This window comes from Oncorhynchus gorbuscha, linkage group LG19 (genome assembly GCF_021184085.1).
Source record: "Oncorhynchus gorbuscha isolate QuinsamMale2020 ecotype Even-year linkage group LG19, OgorEven_v1.0, whole genome shotgun sequence".
NCBI classification, from domain to species: Eukaryota; Metazoa; Chordata; class Actinopteri; order Salmoniformes; family Salmonidae; genus Oncorhynchus; species Oncorhynchus gorbuscha.
The window spans coordinates 10,042,751-10,059,719 of NC_060191.1; the positions used below are offsets into that span (position 1 = coordinate 10,042,751).

General features: G+C 46.3%; 1 pseudogene; it reads left to right on the forward strand.

Annotated features, from left to right (window-relative positions):
• The first annotated feature begins 487 nt into the window (after nucleotides 1–487).
• The window catches only part of LOC124005989, a 43,188-nt pseudogene continuing 26,706 nt past the window's right edge, over nucleotides 488–16,969 (forward strand).

Genomic DNA, 16,969 nt, shown 5'->3' on the forward strand with positions numbered 1-16,969 from the left:
AAAGCACACACACACACAAAAGCACACACACACACAAAAGCACACACACACATATTCACAGACACTGATAGGCAGACTGGCACGAACACACACACACACTCACACGCACACGCACGTGCACACGCACACACACACGCTCTGCTCTGCTCTCCACTGAAACTGGGTCAATGGATAAAAGAACAACAACCACACACACAGACTGATGAACACACAGACACCTACATTTGCACTCACACACTTATGCATACACACACACACATATTCACACAAACAAAGAGACAGATATATGCTTGTGCCAAACACATACTTAAATACTATAGAAACAAAAACACAAGCGTCAACACTTGACACCACTCGATGATTGTCACCATCAGTGATGTCTGTTGGCGCTGAAAGAGCTATCACACACACACACACACACACACACACACACACACACACACACACACACACACACACACACACACACACACACACACACACACACACACACACACACACACACACACACACACACACACACACACACACACACACACACACACACACACACACACACACACACACACACACACACACACACACACACACACTCCCCACCTCCTGCAGGTTCATGTTCTTAAGCAGTTCGGACAACGGTAGGAGGCTGGCGTGTCGTACAAAGAACCCGGTTCTTCCTCAGGCCCTGGAGACCAGCCTGGTGATGAATTTCCTTATTCCCTTCTCCAGCCACGTGTGGACCTTGACCCCAGGCTTGCATTGGGGCAAACATCCTCACACACTGATGAACTCACACCTACTGGGGACTCAATCCCAACGCTCAACCTGGAGTGTTAGAGGTCGACATGAAAGCATCGACGTCTCTACTACTGTCACATTCAACCCACTCAACTATGTCAATTCCTCTGGTATCAGTGCAATCCAAACTCCAACTCAAGCCTGCTACACTCTGATAATACTGATCAGAGGAGCCTGGGAATGAAACTCAAGCCCAAATTCTAAACTCTACTGATGCTAAATATAATTGTCAGGACTGTGAGACCATAACATCTCCTACAGTGTAGAACATACAGTATACAACATAATAGGTGTGGGTGATTTTACATCTCAAAGGATCATTTCCTTGTTTACCCTTTGTCTAGGTTTGGATAAACAGTATATCTTTGAAACAATATGGCAACCCAGCCTATTGTTTGCTAGTTGTAGTTGTTTCTTTTGTAGATCAGTTTCAGTAATTGATTGTTCTGGAGTCCACCCACCTGGTTCTGTCCCAGGTCTAAATCAGCTGCTGATTAAATGCTACTGTTACTGAAGACACCCAATGGGGAACATTCCCATTCTACTCTTTGTTTTCGTTTCACCCACGCCATATTATCCACACCCGTCCATATGAAATACTGTCTCTCTCTCTCTCTCCCTCTGAATTAGACACTGTCCGATTCTATCTCTTACACTTTAACCACCGCCCAGAACTGGAAATGCTTCTACACCTCCCCTCCCTCACTCCCTCTTTCTTTCTTTCTTTCTTTCTTTCTTTCTTTTTCTCTTTCTCTTCTCTTTCTCTTTCTCTTTCTCTTTCTCTTTCTCTTTCTCTCTTCTCTCTCTCTCTCTCTCTCTCTCTCTCTCTCTCTCTCTCTCTCTCTCTCTCTCTCTCTCTCTCTCTCTCTCTCTCTCTCTCTCTCTCTCTCTCTCTCTCTCTCTCTCTCTCTCCACTGTATTAAACAACATCTTTCCACAGTAAGTGCTAATGTAGTCCTTACTCAGCACACCAGCCCATCAAAGCCTGGAGCACCGTGTCCGTTTTCAGTCAGACAGATTGTTAGTGAGGTAGCAATTTGTCATGCCGGCCCAGGGTCCACATACAGCCGCCTGCGCTGCCTGCGCTCCCAAACTCATTGCAGCAATAACAAAGGCTGGCCCTCCCCTAATTTATTTTACGCTGTATATTTTATTCAGGGAGGCTGTAATTTATTCATATTTCCAAACGTTACTTTATTACTGTTTAAACATCTGTTATTTTGCTTTATGGAGTCGATCTAGCTGGCTGCTCCCTTAATACTTAATGCTTTCATCAGAGCTAGAGCCCTTACTCTGCAGTCAGGATAAATGTTGCCAATTTATTGGCCCTGTCTCAACAAATAGAAAGGATGCTCCCTTGCTCATAAAGCCAAGTGTCCGCTCATCCCAGTGCATATTTCTCACCCTGTCTATTCTCTCTTTCTGTCATCTTCTCTGTTTCTGGTGCTTCATCTCTCCCTCTCTCTTTCTATTGCTCCCTCTCTTCCTCTCTCTTCACTTTCTGTCATTCTTTCCCAAGATGTTGCTTCATCTCTCTCTTTCCCTCTCAACATCAGTCCCACCCCAGCATCCAGTAATCCAGGGTCTGGACAGAGAAGGCCCGGTGAAGAGGGGGACCATGTTGAAGCTGGTTTGTGTGTCCCAGGGAGGGAACCCACTGGCCACCCTACACTGGACCAAGGTTCGGAGACTACACTCGGCTAAAGCTTAGAATCAGTAGTTCATGGTGTTTTCCCCATCTTCTACTTCTGTATTCTCTCTTTCAGAACTCACTCCCTTGCTACTGCAGCCAGTCAGTCACCTATTATGTTAGTGAATAACCCATAGCCCTGTCCTGTCTGCTTTTTACTAACTCATAATTCTGTCCTGTGGATCAGAATGGGGAGGTGATTTCCACCAGCTGGGAGGTGGACACAGAGTCGCGACGGGCCATCAGCCACCTGACCCTGCAGGTTAAACCACAGGACAACCAGGCCCGAGCTGCACTGTGAAAGTGTCAAGCAGGTGACCCCTGTCCCTCTGTCCGACAGCCTCAAGATCACTGTCCTCTGTGAGTCCCCGACTGCTAAGAGATGCATGCACTTGAATGCTAGAACACACATACAGGCACAAAAGCGATGGAATGTTTGTGTTTATTCAAATGTTTGCTAACCCAGTCATTAAAGTTATTTTCAATAGCATTCATCCCAATCACAATGACATTAACATTAGTCCTAGCTTCAATACTGAAACTAATTCTGCATTAACACAAACTCTAATACCAATATCATTAGTGAAACTAATGGCAATTATGACCCGGGCCCATATTTCACACAGAAACTCATTTGAATCCCGGCTTGGACTTTTACAGTGAGCTAATTTAACTGAATCGCTTCAATGCACAATCCAAAGGCAATAAAGCTGGCACTTTCTGTGGCGATAGTAATGCCAGGTAATAAATGATGCATTTTCACTTCACTGCATTGGAGATTTCTCTACTACCACGACTGGAAAACAAAAAGAGAATGAAACTTCCTTCGCATCACACCAACTCTTCCTTCACGCCAACACTTGCTGTCTTTCTGCGTAAGTCAACGGTCAAAACCCCTCTCTTCTTCCTCTCCTATCCCATGTAAAAGCCATGTTTCCTCCTACCTATTCCTAGAGAGGACAAGACTTCTTAAAGTGATGTTGATGGACTAGAGATCGTTTCTTTACTTCTTCCTTTACCTTCAAATCCAGTCTTTCCATCCTTGCTATAAAATATTGATCCTGACACAGAGCACTTTATTGACTGAATTTACTGTGTGTGTGTGTGTGTGTGTGTGTGTGTGTGTGTGTGTGTGTGTGCGTGCGTGCGTGCGTGCGTGCGTGCATGTTTCAGTTGAGCCAAAGAAGGTGATGGTGCTGGGGTCGTTCGAGGCAAGAGAGGGGGAGGAGGTGACCCTGTGCTGTTAAACCTACACCAGTAACCCACCTGTACACACCCGCTGGTGGCTGGGCTTCAGGGAACTCAACACCACCGTGGTAAATGTGGAAGAGGTAGGGGCCACCATTTACTTCGACACCCACTTTTTACCCATTCTGCACTAACTGTCATTTTTATTCAGACATTTGGTACAACACAAATAAATAAGCACAACATTTAAAACCATATAAAAATATATACAACAATAAGACTCGTAAATATCAAAAAAGGTAACAAAGACCAATAGAAACAAATGGTAGTATATAACTACAAATAGAAAGACAATCCAATCATTACACTGTTACCCTGTTGCTAACAAAAAACACAAATAAAACTAAATTGCACAAATCCTATATCACACAAATACACAAACAGAATAACACATGTATAAAGAAGAGAACCTGATTATTACACTATTGAACTTCAAACAAGAAACACACAAACTAAATTGCACAACTGCCATCTAAACCCTTTCTTGCCTTCCTTGATGCAAAGTCATCAATTACATCATCATAAGAAATCTGCCCAGCAATTGCATGGTTAATACTGATGAGAGCAAGGCCACTATGGCATTCCTGTGACATGGTGGACCTTAGGCAGGATTTGATGAGCTTCAGCTTTGAACAGCTCCTCTCTGCTTCAGCTACGGTCACTAGAAGAGTAAGACAAATTCTGAGAGCAGTCCACAAATGTGGATACATTTCGGAGAGCTCCCTTTCGTGTATGAATATCAGCAGCTCAAGCAGGGTCATGGACTTCAATGGCAGGTCAGGCAAGTTTTTCAGTTCCTGTGCAAGCTCTATGCCATCCAAGTCTGAGTCATGGATGAGGGCACGACAAAGCCTATTCCCCCTCAGGAAACTAAAATGATTTGGCATGGTGTCACGCCCTGACCTTGGAGATCCTTTTTATATCTCTGTTTTGGTTTGGTCAGGCCGAGTGGGGGTGGGCATTTCTATGTTTTGTGTTTCTATGACTTTCTATCTTTATGTTTTGGCCGAGTATGGTTCTCAATCAGGGACAGCTGTCTATTGTTGTCTCTGATTGGGAACCATACTTACGTACCCTTTTTCCCACTTGTGTTTGTGGGAAGTTGACTTTCTTAATTGCACTTAGCCTTAAGCTTCACGGTTATGTTTTGTAGTGTGTATTGTTTTGTTCGGCATCTTTCTTAATTAAAGAACATGTACGCTCACCACGCTGCACCTTGGTCCACTTCTTTCACCAGCCGTGACAGAACTTCCCACCACCAGAGGACCAAGCATCATAGCCAGGAGAGGCAGCCCCCCCAAATAATTATCTATGAGAGAGCTGCTGTGTTGGTGCATGAGGCACGACATTCGCGAGTTGATGTCACCTGAGTCAGCTCTCCATACTCGTCCTGAGGTGCGTGCTAGCCGTCTGGTGAAGACTGTGCCAGCCCCACGCACCAGGCCTCCTGTGCGCCTCCCCAGCCCTGCACGTCTTGTGCCAGCTTGGCGCTCCAGACCTCCAGTGCGGTGAGTCCTGCGCCGGCTCTATGCACGGTTTCCCCAGTCCGCCAGGAGAACCCAGTGCTGCCTGTTCCAGCTCCCCGCACGTGCCGGGCTAAAGTGGGCTTGCAGCCAAGAGGAGTGGTACAAGTGCTAAGCACCAGAGCTCCAGTGCTCCCCCACAGCCTTGCTCGACCTGTGCCTGCGCTCTGGTGGTGCCGAGCTAGAGTGGGCATTCAGCCTGGAAGAGTGGTGCCAAGGCTACGCACCAGATCTCCAGTGCTCCCCTACAGCCCGGTATATCCAGTGCCTCCTCCATGGACCAGGCCTCCAGTAGGTCTCCCCAGCCTGGTAAGTCCCGTGCCTGTTCCCAGAGAGGGGTCTCCTGTGTGTCTCCCCATCCTGGTGAGTCCTGTGCCTGCGCCTAAAGGTTCAGGTTTTGCCACCTTTGGCGTGGGGGGGGGGGGTACTATCACGCCCTGACCTTGAAGATCCTTTTTATGTCTCTATTTTGGTTTGGGGTGGGCATTGGGGTGGGTTGGGATGGGCATTTCTATGTTTTGTGTTTCTATGATATTCTATCTCTATGTTTTGGCCGGTATGGTTCTGTCTATCATTGTCTCTGATCAGGAACCATACTTAGGTACCCTTTTTCCCACCTGTGTTTGTGGGAAGTTGACTTTCTTTATGGCACTTAGCCTTAAGCTTCATGGTTTTGTTTTGTAGTGTGTATTGTTTTGTTCAGGGTCTTTTTCTTAATTAAAGAACATGTACGCTCACTACGCTGAACCTTGGTCTGCTCCTTTCATCAGCCATGACACATGGGTCCTGAGATCCTCAAAAGGTTCTACAGCTGCAACATCGAGAGCATCACTGCCTGGTAAGGCAATTGCTCGGCCTCTGACCGCAAGGCACTACTACTAAAAAATCAGAACATTTCTGTCCAAAAATGGCGCAGAAAAATGAATCCATGCTTTTGTCACTTCTAGGTTAGACTACTGCAATGCTCTACTTTCCGGCTGCTAGAATCCTGACTAGAACCAAAAAATTTGATCATATTACTCCAGTGCTAGCCTCTCTATACTGGCTTCCTGTCAAAGCAAGGGCTGATTTCAAGGTTTTACTGCTAACCTACAAAGCATTACATGGGCTTGCTCCTACCTATCTCTCTGATTTGGTCCTGCCGTACATACCTACACGTACGCTACAGTCACAAGACGCAGGCCTCCTAATTGCCCCTAGAATTTCTAAGCAAATAGCTGGAGGCAGGGCTTTCTCCTATAGAGCTCCATTTTTATGGAACGGTCTGCCTACCCATGTCAGAGACGCAAACTCGGTCTCAAGCTTTAAGTCTTTACTGAAGACTCATCTCTTCAGTGGGTTATATGATTGAGTGTAGTCTGGCCCAGGAGTGGGAAGGTGAACGGAAAGACTCTGGAGCAACGAACCGCCCTTGCTGTCTCTGACCCTAGCCCCCCGACACATAAACTACTGCAGCATAAATACTGGAGGCTGAGACAGGAGGGGTCAGGAGACACTGTGGCCCCATCCGAGGACACCCCCGGACAGGGCCAAACAGGAAGGATATAACCCCACCCACTTTGCCAAAGCACAGCCCCAGCACCACTAGAGGGATATCTTCAACCACCAACTTACCATCCTAAGACAAGGCTGAGTGTAGCCCACAAAGATCTCCGCCACGGCACAACCCAAGGGGGGGGGGGGCGCCAACCCAGACAGGATGACCACAACAGTGAATCAACCCACTCAGGTGATGCACCCCTTCCAGGGATACTCACCTTATTCGGTGTCCTGTGTGAATCTAAGTGTGCGTTCTCTAAATCTCTCCTTCTCTCTTTCTTTCTCTCTCTCTCGGAGGACCTGAGCCCTAGGACCATGCCCCAGGACTACCTGACATGATGACTCCTTGCTGTTCACAGTGCACCTGGCCGTGCTGCTGCTCCAGTTTCAACTGTTCTGCCTTATTATTATTCGACCATGCTGGTCATTTATGAACATTTGAACATCTTGGCCATGTTCTGTTATAATCTCCACCCGGCACAGCCAGAAGAGGACTGGCCACCCCACATATGCTCTCTCTAATTCTCTCTTTCTTTCTTTCTCTCTCGGAGGACCTGAGCCCTAGGACCATGCCCCAGGACTACCTGACATGATGACTCCTTGCTGTCCCCAGTCCACCTGACCGTGCTGCTGCTCCAGTTTCAACTGTTCTGCCCTATTATTATTCAACCATGCTGGTCATTTATGAACATTTGAACATCTTGGCCATGTTCTGTTATCATCTCCACCCGGCACAGCCAGAAGTGGACTGGCCACCCCACATAGCCTGGTTCCTCTCTAGGTTTCTTCCTAGGTTTTGGCCTTTCTAGGGAGTTTTTCCTAGCCACCGTGCTTCTACACCTGCATTGCTTGCTGTTTGGGGTTTTAGGCTGGGTTTCTGTAAGGCACTTTGAGATATCAGCTGATGTACGAAGGGCTATATAAATACATTTGATTTGATTTTGATTTTTGATTTACAGAGGGTAGTGCGCACGGCCCAGTACATCACTGGGGCTAAGCTGCCTGCCATCCAGGACCACTGCACCAGGTTGTGTCAGAGGAAGGCCCTAAAAATTGTCAAAGATGCCAGCCACCCCAGTCATAGACTGTTCTCTCTACTACCGCATAGCAAGTGGTACCGGAGTGCCAAGTCTAGGACAAAAAGGATTCTCAACAGTTTTTACCCCCAAGCCATAAGACTCCTGAACAAGTAAACAAATGGCTACCTGGATGATTTGCATTGTGGCCCCCCCCCCAACCCCTCTTTTTACGCTGCTGCTACACTCTGTTTATCATATATGCATAGTCACTTTAACTATACGGTACATTCATGTACATACTACCTCAATTGGGCCGACCAAACAGTGCTCCCGCACATTGGCTAACCGGGCTATCTGCATTGTGTCCTGCCACCCACCACCCGCCAACCCCTCTTTTACACTACTGCTACTCTCTGTTCATCATATATGCATAGTCACTTTAACCATATCTACATGTACGACCCTGCCTCACACAGGAAGCGGCGCAGGTCCTAATCCAGGCACTTGTCATCTCCCGTCTGGATTACTGCAACTCGCTGTTGGCTGGGCACCCTGCCTGTGCCATTAAACCCCTACAACTCATCCAGAACGCCGCAGCCCGTCTAGTGTTCAACCTTCCCAAGTTCTCTCACGTCACCCCGCTCCTCCGCTCTCTCCACTGGCTTCCAGTTGAAGCTCGCATCCGCTACAAGACCATGGTGCTTGCCTACGGAGCTGTGAGGGGAACGGCACCTCAGTACCTCCAGGCTCTGATCAGGCCCTACACCCAAATAAGGGCACTGCGTTCATCCACCTCTGGCCTGCTCGCCTCCCTACCACTGAGGAAGTACAGTTCCCGCTCAGCTCAGTCAAAACTGTTCGCTGCTCTGGCTCCCCAATGGTGGAACAAACTCCCTCACGACGCCAGGACAGCGGAGTCAATCACCACCTTCCGGAGACACCTGAAACCCCACCTCTTTAAGGAATACCTAGGATAGGATAAAGTAATCCTTCTCACCCCCCTTAAAATATTTAGATGCACTATTGTAAAGTGGTTGTTCCACTGGATGTCATAAGGTGAATGCACCAATTTGTAAGTCGCTCTGGATAAGAGCGTCTGCTAAATGACTTAAATGTAAATGTAATGTACATACTAGCTCAATCAGCCTGACTAACCGGTGTCTGTATGTAGCCTCGCTACTTTTATAGCCTCGCTACTGTATATAGCCTGTCTTTTTACTGTTGTTTTATTTCTTTACTTACTTATTGTTCACCTGACACCTTATTTGCCCTATTGGTTAGAGCCTGTAAGTAAGCATTTCACTGTAATACCTGTTGTATTCGGCGCAAGTGACAAATAAACTTTGATTTGATTTATATCTATTAGAATACACCAACCAACTTCTAGGGATTTTTTCACCACTCACCAAAGGTCTTCCTGAAATACTGGTGGTGGCAACTTCGTCCATGACTTTCATTCCTTGGGAAAGTTAGGTGGTACCTCACCTGCTCCTCTGCAAACTAGTTGTGTCTGAATTCTGTCAGTCAGAACTGAATGTCAGTCAGCAGGGTCTGTAGACAGTGGTTCATCCTCAGCAGCAGGATTTGGTGGGGATGCTGCCACAAGGCATTTCTAATGGAGAGCACATGGGCATTAGTTTACACACGTTATTCACAGCATTTATAGTGGTGGAGATTCCCGCAAACATAACCAGTTATAATAAAATCACCATTGTCACCTACAATGCGAAAACTTAAAACTTTGCAAAAGGGAAATTGACTTTGTTTATGTTATGCCAGGATGCACTGTCAGAATGTGAGTGTAGCTGGTGCATGAAGTCAGGCGCAGAAGAGCAAAATGAGTGAGCAACGTACTTTACTAAAAAAATAAAGGCACAAGAAACAAATACACTTGACCAATAACCAACGGTAAATATTATGCACGGGTGAACACAACACCCCTCGAAGAACCAGCCATCCTGAACCGAACTGAACATAGAAATAATCACGCACATCAAACATGGGGGAAACAGAGGGTTAAATACATGAACATGTAATAGGATAATGAAAACCAGGTGTGTAGAAAATAAATACAAAACCAATGGAAAATGAAAGATGGATCAGCGATGGCTAGAAGACCGGTGACATCGACCGCCGAACGCCGCCAGAACAAGGAGAGGGACCGACCTCGGCGGAAGTCATGACATGCACACAAAAACACATGTGCGTGTACCCACGCACACATACACACGTGCGCACAAACACAACTGAAGAATCCTGCTGGGGACAAGTGGGAGTAAATGGGTCTTCATCCTCATCCTCAGGCTCAGACAACATTTGTGAAGACACCTCCTCCGGCGCTAACAAGATGGCGCCGGAGGAGATGGCCGTCATCTTACGGTCTCCTAACGAATTGTGCTATTGTGTGGTTTTTTTGCAATATTTGTAAATTATTTTGTACATAATGTTTCTGCAACCGTATCTTACGGCAGAAAAGAGCTTCTGGATATCAGGACAGCGATCACTCACCTCGGATTAGACAAAGATTTCTTCAACAACAACAACAACAGCAGCAAGCAGGACTCACACGATATTCTCCAAACAACCCACAGGGCAGACATCCCAATTATTTGCAAAAGGAAGTGACACAGAAGACGAAGAGCCGGATGCCTCGTCTGGACCCGCAGAAGACGAAGAGCCGGATGCCTCGTCTGGACCCGCAGAAGACGAAGAGCCGGATGTATCGTCTGGACCCGCAGAAGACGAAGAGCCGGATGCCTCGTCTGGACCCGCAGAAGACGAAGAGCCGGATGCCTCGTCTGGACCCGCAGAAGTCGAAGAGCCGGATGCCTCGTCTGGACCCGCAGAAGACGAAGAGCCGGATGCCTCGTCTGGACCCGCAGAAGACGAAGAGCCGGATGCCTCGTCTGGACCCGCAGAAGACGAAGAGCCGGATGCCTCGTCTGGACCCGCAGAAGACGAAGAGCCGGATGCCTCGTCTGGACCCGCAGAAGACGAAGAGCCGGATGCCTCGTCAGGACCCGCAGAAGACAACTAGGAAAGCTGCCGTTACCGTCAATATCACCTGCCACCGTGCAACATTGGACAATAAACTAGACGAGGTAAGATCACGAATATCCTACCAACGGGACAAAAAAAACTATAATATCCTATGCTTCACAGAATCGTGGCTGAATGACGCCATGGATATTCAGCTAGCGGCATACACGCTGCACCGACAGGATAGAACAGCACCGGCAGGATAGAACAGCACATCTAGAGACTTCCTTAAATGTCTTGCACCAGCTGTTGTTTACAAATATGCACAGACGAGGGGGGGCGGTTTAAATTTAAGGAAGTCTCTTAGCTGGCACTAAGACTGCACTCAGTCAGCTGTATAAGGAAATAAGCAAAAAGGAAACCATTCACCCAGAGGCGGCGCTTCTAGTGGCCGGAGACTTTAACTTCTTCGAGATAGGGGGCGCTCTTTTAATTTTTGGATAAAAAACGTTCCCGTTTTAAACAAGATATTTTGTCTGCCCTTTCTGTCGTTTCCCCAAGGTCTATGCAGCATTGTGACGTATTTGTAGGCATATCATTGGAAGATTGACCATAAGAGACTACATTTACCAGGTGTCCGCCCGGTGTCCTGTGTCGAAATTATTGCGTAATCTCCAGGTCCATGCGCGTTCCATTTCTTCAGAGGAGAAACTAAACTGCCACGAATGACTTATCATCAAATAGATATGTGAAAAACACCTTGAGGATTGATTCTAGGCAACGTTTGCCATGTTTCTGTCGATATTATGGAGTTAATTTGGAAAAAGTTTGCGTTTTAATGACTTAATTTTCGAGTTTTTTCTTACCCAAACGTGATGAAGAAAACGGAGCGATTTGTCTACATAAATAATATTTTTGTAAAAACTGAACATTTGCTATCTAACTGAGAGTCTCCTCATTGAAAACATCTGCAGTTCTTCAAAGGTAAATGATTTTATTTGAATGCTTTTCTTGTTTTTGTGAAAATGTTGCATGCTGAATGCTAGGCTAAATGCTCTGCTAGGCTATCAATACTCTTACACAAATGCTTGTTTAGCTATGGTTCAAAAGCATATTTTGAAAATCTGAGATGACAGTGTTGTTAACAAAAGGGTAAGCTTGAGAGCAAATATATTTATTTCATATAATTTGCGATTTTCATGAATAGTTAACGTTGTGTTATGGTAATGAGCTTGAGGCTGTATTCACGATCCCGGATCCGGGATGGGTAGAATGAAGAGGTTAACCTCTTAAGTCGACCCCCTACTTTTTCGAACATTCTGTTAAAAATCGCGCAACATTTCACTGCCCTGCTACTCATGCCAGGAATATAGTATATGCATATGATTAGTATGTGTGGATAGAAAACACTCAGACGTTTATAAAACTGGTTAAATCACGGCTGTGACTATAACAGAACGTGCGTTTCATCGAAAAGCGCAGGAAAATCTGATCACTGAAAATGGGAAAATATATCCATGCGCCACTTGAACGTGTTGTTGAATGGGAACCACATTAAATGGGGCCGAGGTTGCAATACCTACAGCTTCCACACGATGTCAACAGTCTTGTCATTTGCCTAGGATTGGTTTCTTGGTCAAACGGACACGAGGCAGCGCATTTCTTCCGGTCTCCGACCGGATATTTTGGTTGAGATTTACCCGGACATTATTTCCAGACATACAGCTATAGAATATACATCGCCTCGTGATCAATTTGATAGATTATTAACGTTTACTAATACCTAAAGTTGCATTACAAAAGTATTTTGAAGTGTTTTGTGAAAGTTTATCGTCAACTTTTTGAATTTTAAAAAATGACGTTGCGTTAAAAAACAATGTTTTTTTCCTTGATCACACAGTCTTCATAGATCGATATCTAGGCTATATATGGACCGATTTAAACGAAAAAAAGACCCAATAGTGATGTTTATGGGACATCTAGGAGTGCCAACAAAGAAGATTGTCAAAGGTAATGAATGTTTTATATTTTATTTGTGCGTTTTGTGTAGCACCGACTATGCTAATTATTTTGTTTACGTCCCCTGCGGGTCTTTTGGGGTGTTACATGCTATCAGATAATAGCTTCTCATGCTTTCGCCGAAAAGCATTTTAAAAATCTGACTTGTTGGCTGGATTCACAATGAGTGTAGCTTTAATTCAGTACCCTGCATGTGTATTTTAATGAATGTTTGAGTTTTAACGAGTGCTATTAGCATTTAGCGTAGCGCATTTGCATTTCCAGATGTCTAGATGGGACGCCTGCGTGTCGGGTGGAGGTAAGAGGTTAACCTCAGGTCTCCCCACTGGAAGCCCGAGGTAGGGGGTGCTGGGGAATCTATCAAATAGCGCACCTTTAACTTTGTACAGTACTAATGCAATTAGTCCGGATAACAATTGGTTACCAGTACAGGAGTCTTATGGCTTGGGGGTAAAAAACTGTTGAGAAGCCTCTTTGTCCTGGACTTGGCACTCCGGTACCGCTTGCCATGCGGTAGTAGAGAGAACAGTTAATGACTGGGGTGGCTGGGGTCTTTGACAATTTTTAGAGCCTGACACCGCCTGGTGTAGAGGTCCTGGATGGCAGGCAGCTTTGCCCCAGTGATGTACTGGGCCGTACGCACTACCCTCTGAAGTGCCTTGCGGTCGGAGGCCGAGCAATTGCCGTACCAGGCATGATGCTCTCGATGTTGCAGCTGTAGAACCTTTTGAGGATCTCAGGACCCATGCCAAATCTTTTTAGTTTCCTGTGGGAGAATGACTGTTTTGGTGTGTTTGGACCAATCTAGTTTGTTGATGATGTGGCCACCGAGGAATTTGAAGCTCTCAACCTGCTCCACTATAGCCTCGCCGATGAGAATGGGGACGTGCTCGGTGCTCCTTTTCCTGTAGTCCACAATAATTTCCTTAGTCTTGGTTACATTGAAGGATAGGTTGTTATTCTGGCACCACCCGGCCAGGTCTCTGACCTCCTCCCCATAGGCTGTCTCGTTGTTGTCGGTGATCAGGCCTACCACTGTTGTGTCGTCAGCAAACTTAATGATGGTGTTGGAGTCGTGCCTGGCCATGCAGTCGTAGGTGAACTGGGAGTACAGGAGGGCGCACCCTGGGGAGATCCAGTTTTGAGGATCAGCTTGGCAGATGTGTTGCTACATACCCTCACCACCTGGGGGCGGCCTGTCAGGAAGTCGAGGATCCAGTTGCAGAGGGAGGTGTTTAGTCCCAGGATCATTAGCGTGGTGATGAGCTTTGAAGGTATTATGGTGTTGAACGCTGAGCTGTAGTCAATGAACAGCATTCTCACATAGGTGTTCCTTTTGTCCAGGTGGGAAAGGGCAGTGTGGAGTGCAATAGAGATTGCATCATCTGTGGATCTGTTTGGGGGGAATGCAAATTGGATTGGGTCTAGGGTTTCTGGGATAATGTTGTTGATGTGAGCCATTACCAGCCTTTCAAAGCACTTCATGGCTATGGACATGAGTGCTACGGGTCTGTAGTCATTTAGGCAGGTTGCCTTTGTGTTCTTGGGCACAGGGACTATGGTGGTCTGCTTGAAGCATGTTGGTATTACAGACTCAATCAGGGACATGTTGAAAATGTCAGTGAAGACACCTGCCAGTTGGTCAGCACATGCCCGGAGCAAACGTCCTGGTAATCCGTCTGGCCCCGCAGCCTTGTGAATGTTGACTATATAAAGGTCTTACTCACGTCGGCTATGGAGAGCGTGATCACACAGTCGTCCGGAACAGCTGATGCTCTCATGCATGCCTCAGTGTTGCTTGCCTCAAAGCGAGCATAGAAGTGATTTAGCTCGTCTGGTATGCTCATGTCACTTGGCAGCTTGCGGTTGTGCTTCCCTTTATAGTCTGTAATAGTTTGCAAGCCCTGTCACATCGGACGAGCATCGGAGCCAGTGTAGTATAATTCAACTTAGCCCTGTATTGACGCTTTGCCTGTTTGATGGTTCGTCGCAGGGCATAGTGGGATTTCTTGTAAGCTTCCGGGTTAGAGTCCCGCACCTTGAAAGCGACAGCTCTACCTTTAGCTCAGTACGAAGGTTGCCTGTAATCTATGGCTTCTGGTTGGGGTATGTACGTACCGTCACTGTGGGGACGACGTCCTCAATGCACTTATTGATAAAGACAGTGACTGGTGTGGTGTATTCCTCAATGTCATCGGAAGAATCCCGGAACATGTTCCAGTCTGTGCTAGCAAAGCAGTCCTGTAGTTTAGCTTCTGCTTCATCTGACCATTTTTTTATAGACCGAGTCACTGGTGCTTCCTGCTTTAATTTTTGCTTGTAAGCAGCAATCAGGAGGATAGAGTAGTGGTTGGATTTACCAAATGGAGGGCGAGGGAGAGCTTTGTGCGCATCTCTGTGTGTGGAGTGCAGGTGATCTAGAATTGTTTTCCCTCTGGTTGCACATTTAACATGTTGATAGAGATTTGGTAGAAATGATTTAAGTTTCCCTGCATTAACTTACCCCTGCCCCCCCCATCTCGTACTTCTGAGTTGGAGACCTTCCCATGCAGTAGCCTGCCTAGCTCACAAACTAGAATCAGGGCACCCACTCCGATAAGGTTAATTGACCCGCAGGCCCACATGGTCACATGATATCATTGATGTAATGTGCCAATGAACGATAGAAAAGTGATTGCGCAAATGCCACCATTTTTTGTGTGGGTGCCACATGCCAACCCAGGAAAGATGCAGCCCTGGGCGGCTGCCCATGTCGCCCATACCTAAATCCGCCACTGCTGCATCATACACTATCAACCTACTTGCATGAAATCGCTCAGGAAATGTTTGAGTGAGCTAAACCAGACAGGTTCCAGACAGGAGAGCACATGGGGCAGAAAGTAATTGCCAAGGTCAACCAGAAAGTGACATTTATGGACAGAAAAGACACATTTCTAGATAAAGGAAGCTTCCAGAAAACACTTCCAGCAGGATTAGTGCAGCCTCACTTTGGTGTGTACTACCTGGTACAGCAACTCACTAAGTTCTTCAAGAACAAGCTACAGACAGCTCAGAATAAAACATAATGGGCCATTCTGAATTTTAGCCCTCAGGCTCATGTTAGCCCTTCTTAGCTCAGTCAACTACAGTGGCTATCAGTTGAGGCTGAGATTGGCCTCAGTGTACAGTCCCCCAGCATCTAAAGAACTATCTTACTACATTTTAGGGACTCTCATTCCTACGCCACGAGAGGCAGTGCCACAGATTTTGTGCCATGTCGATTCAAGAGCAGTACTGTTCAGAACGACAGAGGTAGAGTGGAACAAACTCCCGGCTGAGATAAAAACTGTTTCTGCCAGTCTTAGGTTCAAACACTACCGCAAGGCTTGGCTAATGTTGACATAGCCTCCTAGCAAAGTGTAAAGCCACTCTGCACTGGTGAAGTGATTTGGTAGATCTGCATATCTGCTTTTTTTTGTAAATATGTAAATATTTGGACATTGTGTATAATGGAATGTATGGTACAGAGTGCCCATGTCACTTGTATTGTCCTGCAGCCACTTCAAATCAAATCAAATCGTATTTGTCACATGCGCAGAATACAACAGGTAGACCTTACCAGGAAATGCTTAGTTACAAGCCCTTAACCAACAATGGAGTTCAAGAAATAGAGTTAAGAAAATATTTACTAAATTAACTAAAGTAAAAACATTTTTTAAAGTAACACAAGAAAATTACATAACAATAACGAGACTGTACACAGGGGGTAACGGTACAGAGTCAATGTGCGGGGATACAGGTTGTCGAGGTAATTTGTAAAGTGACTATGCATAGATAATAAACAGCGAGTAGCTGGGGCGGGAGGTCAGTGTAAATAGTCTGGGTGGCCATTGAATTTACTTGTTCAGCAGTCTTATGGCTTGGGGGTAGAAGCTGTTAGGGAGCATTTTGGTCCTAGACTTAACGCTCTGGTACCGATTCCCGTGCGGTAGCAGAGAGAAGAGTCAATGACTTGGGTGACTGGAGTCTTAGACACCTCTTAGTACGATCCTGGATGTCAGGAAGCTTGGCCCCAGTGATGTACTGGGCCGTACGCATTACCCTCTGTAGCATCTTACGGTCAGATACCGAACAGTTGCCATACCAGGCGGTGATGCAACCAGTCAGGATGCTCT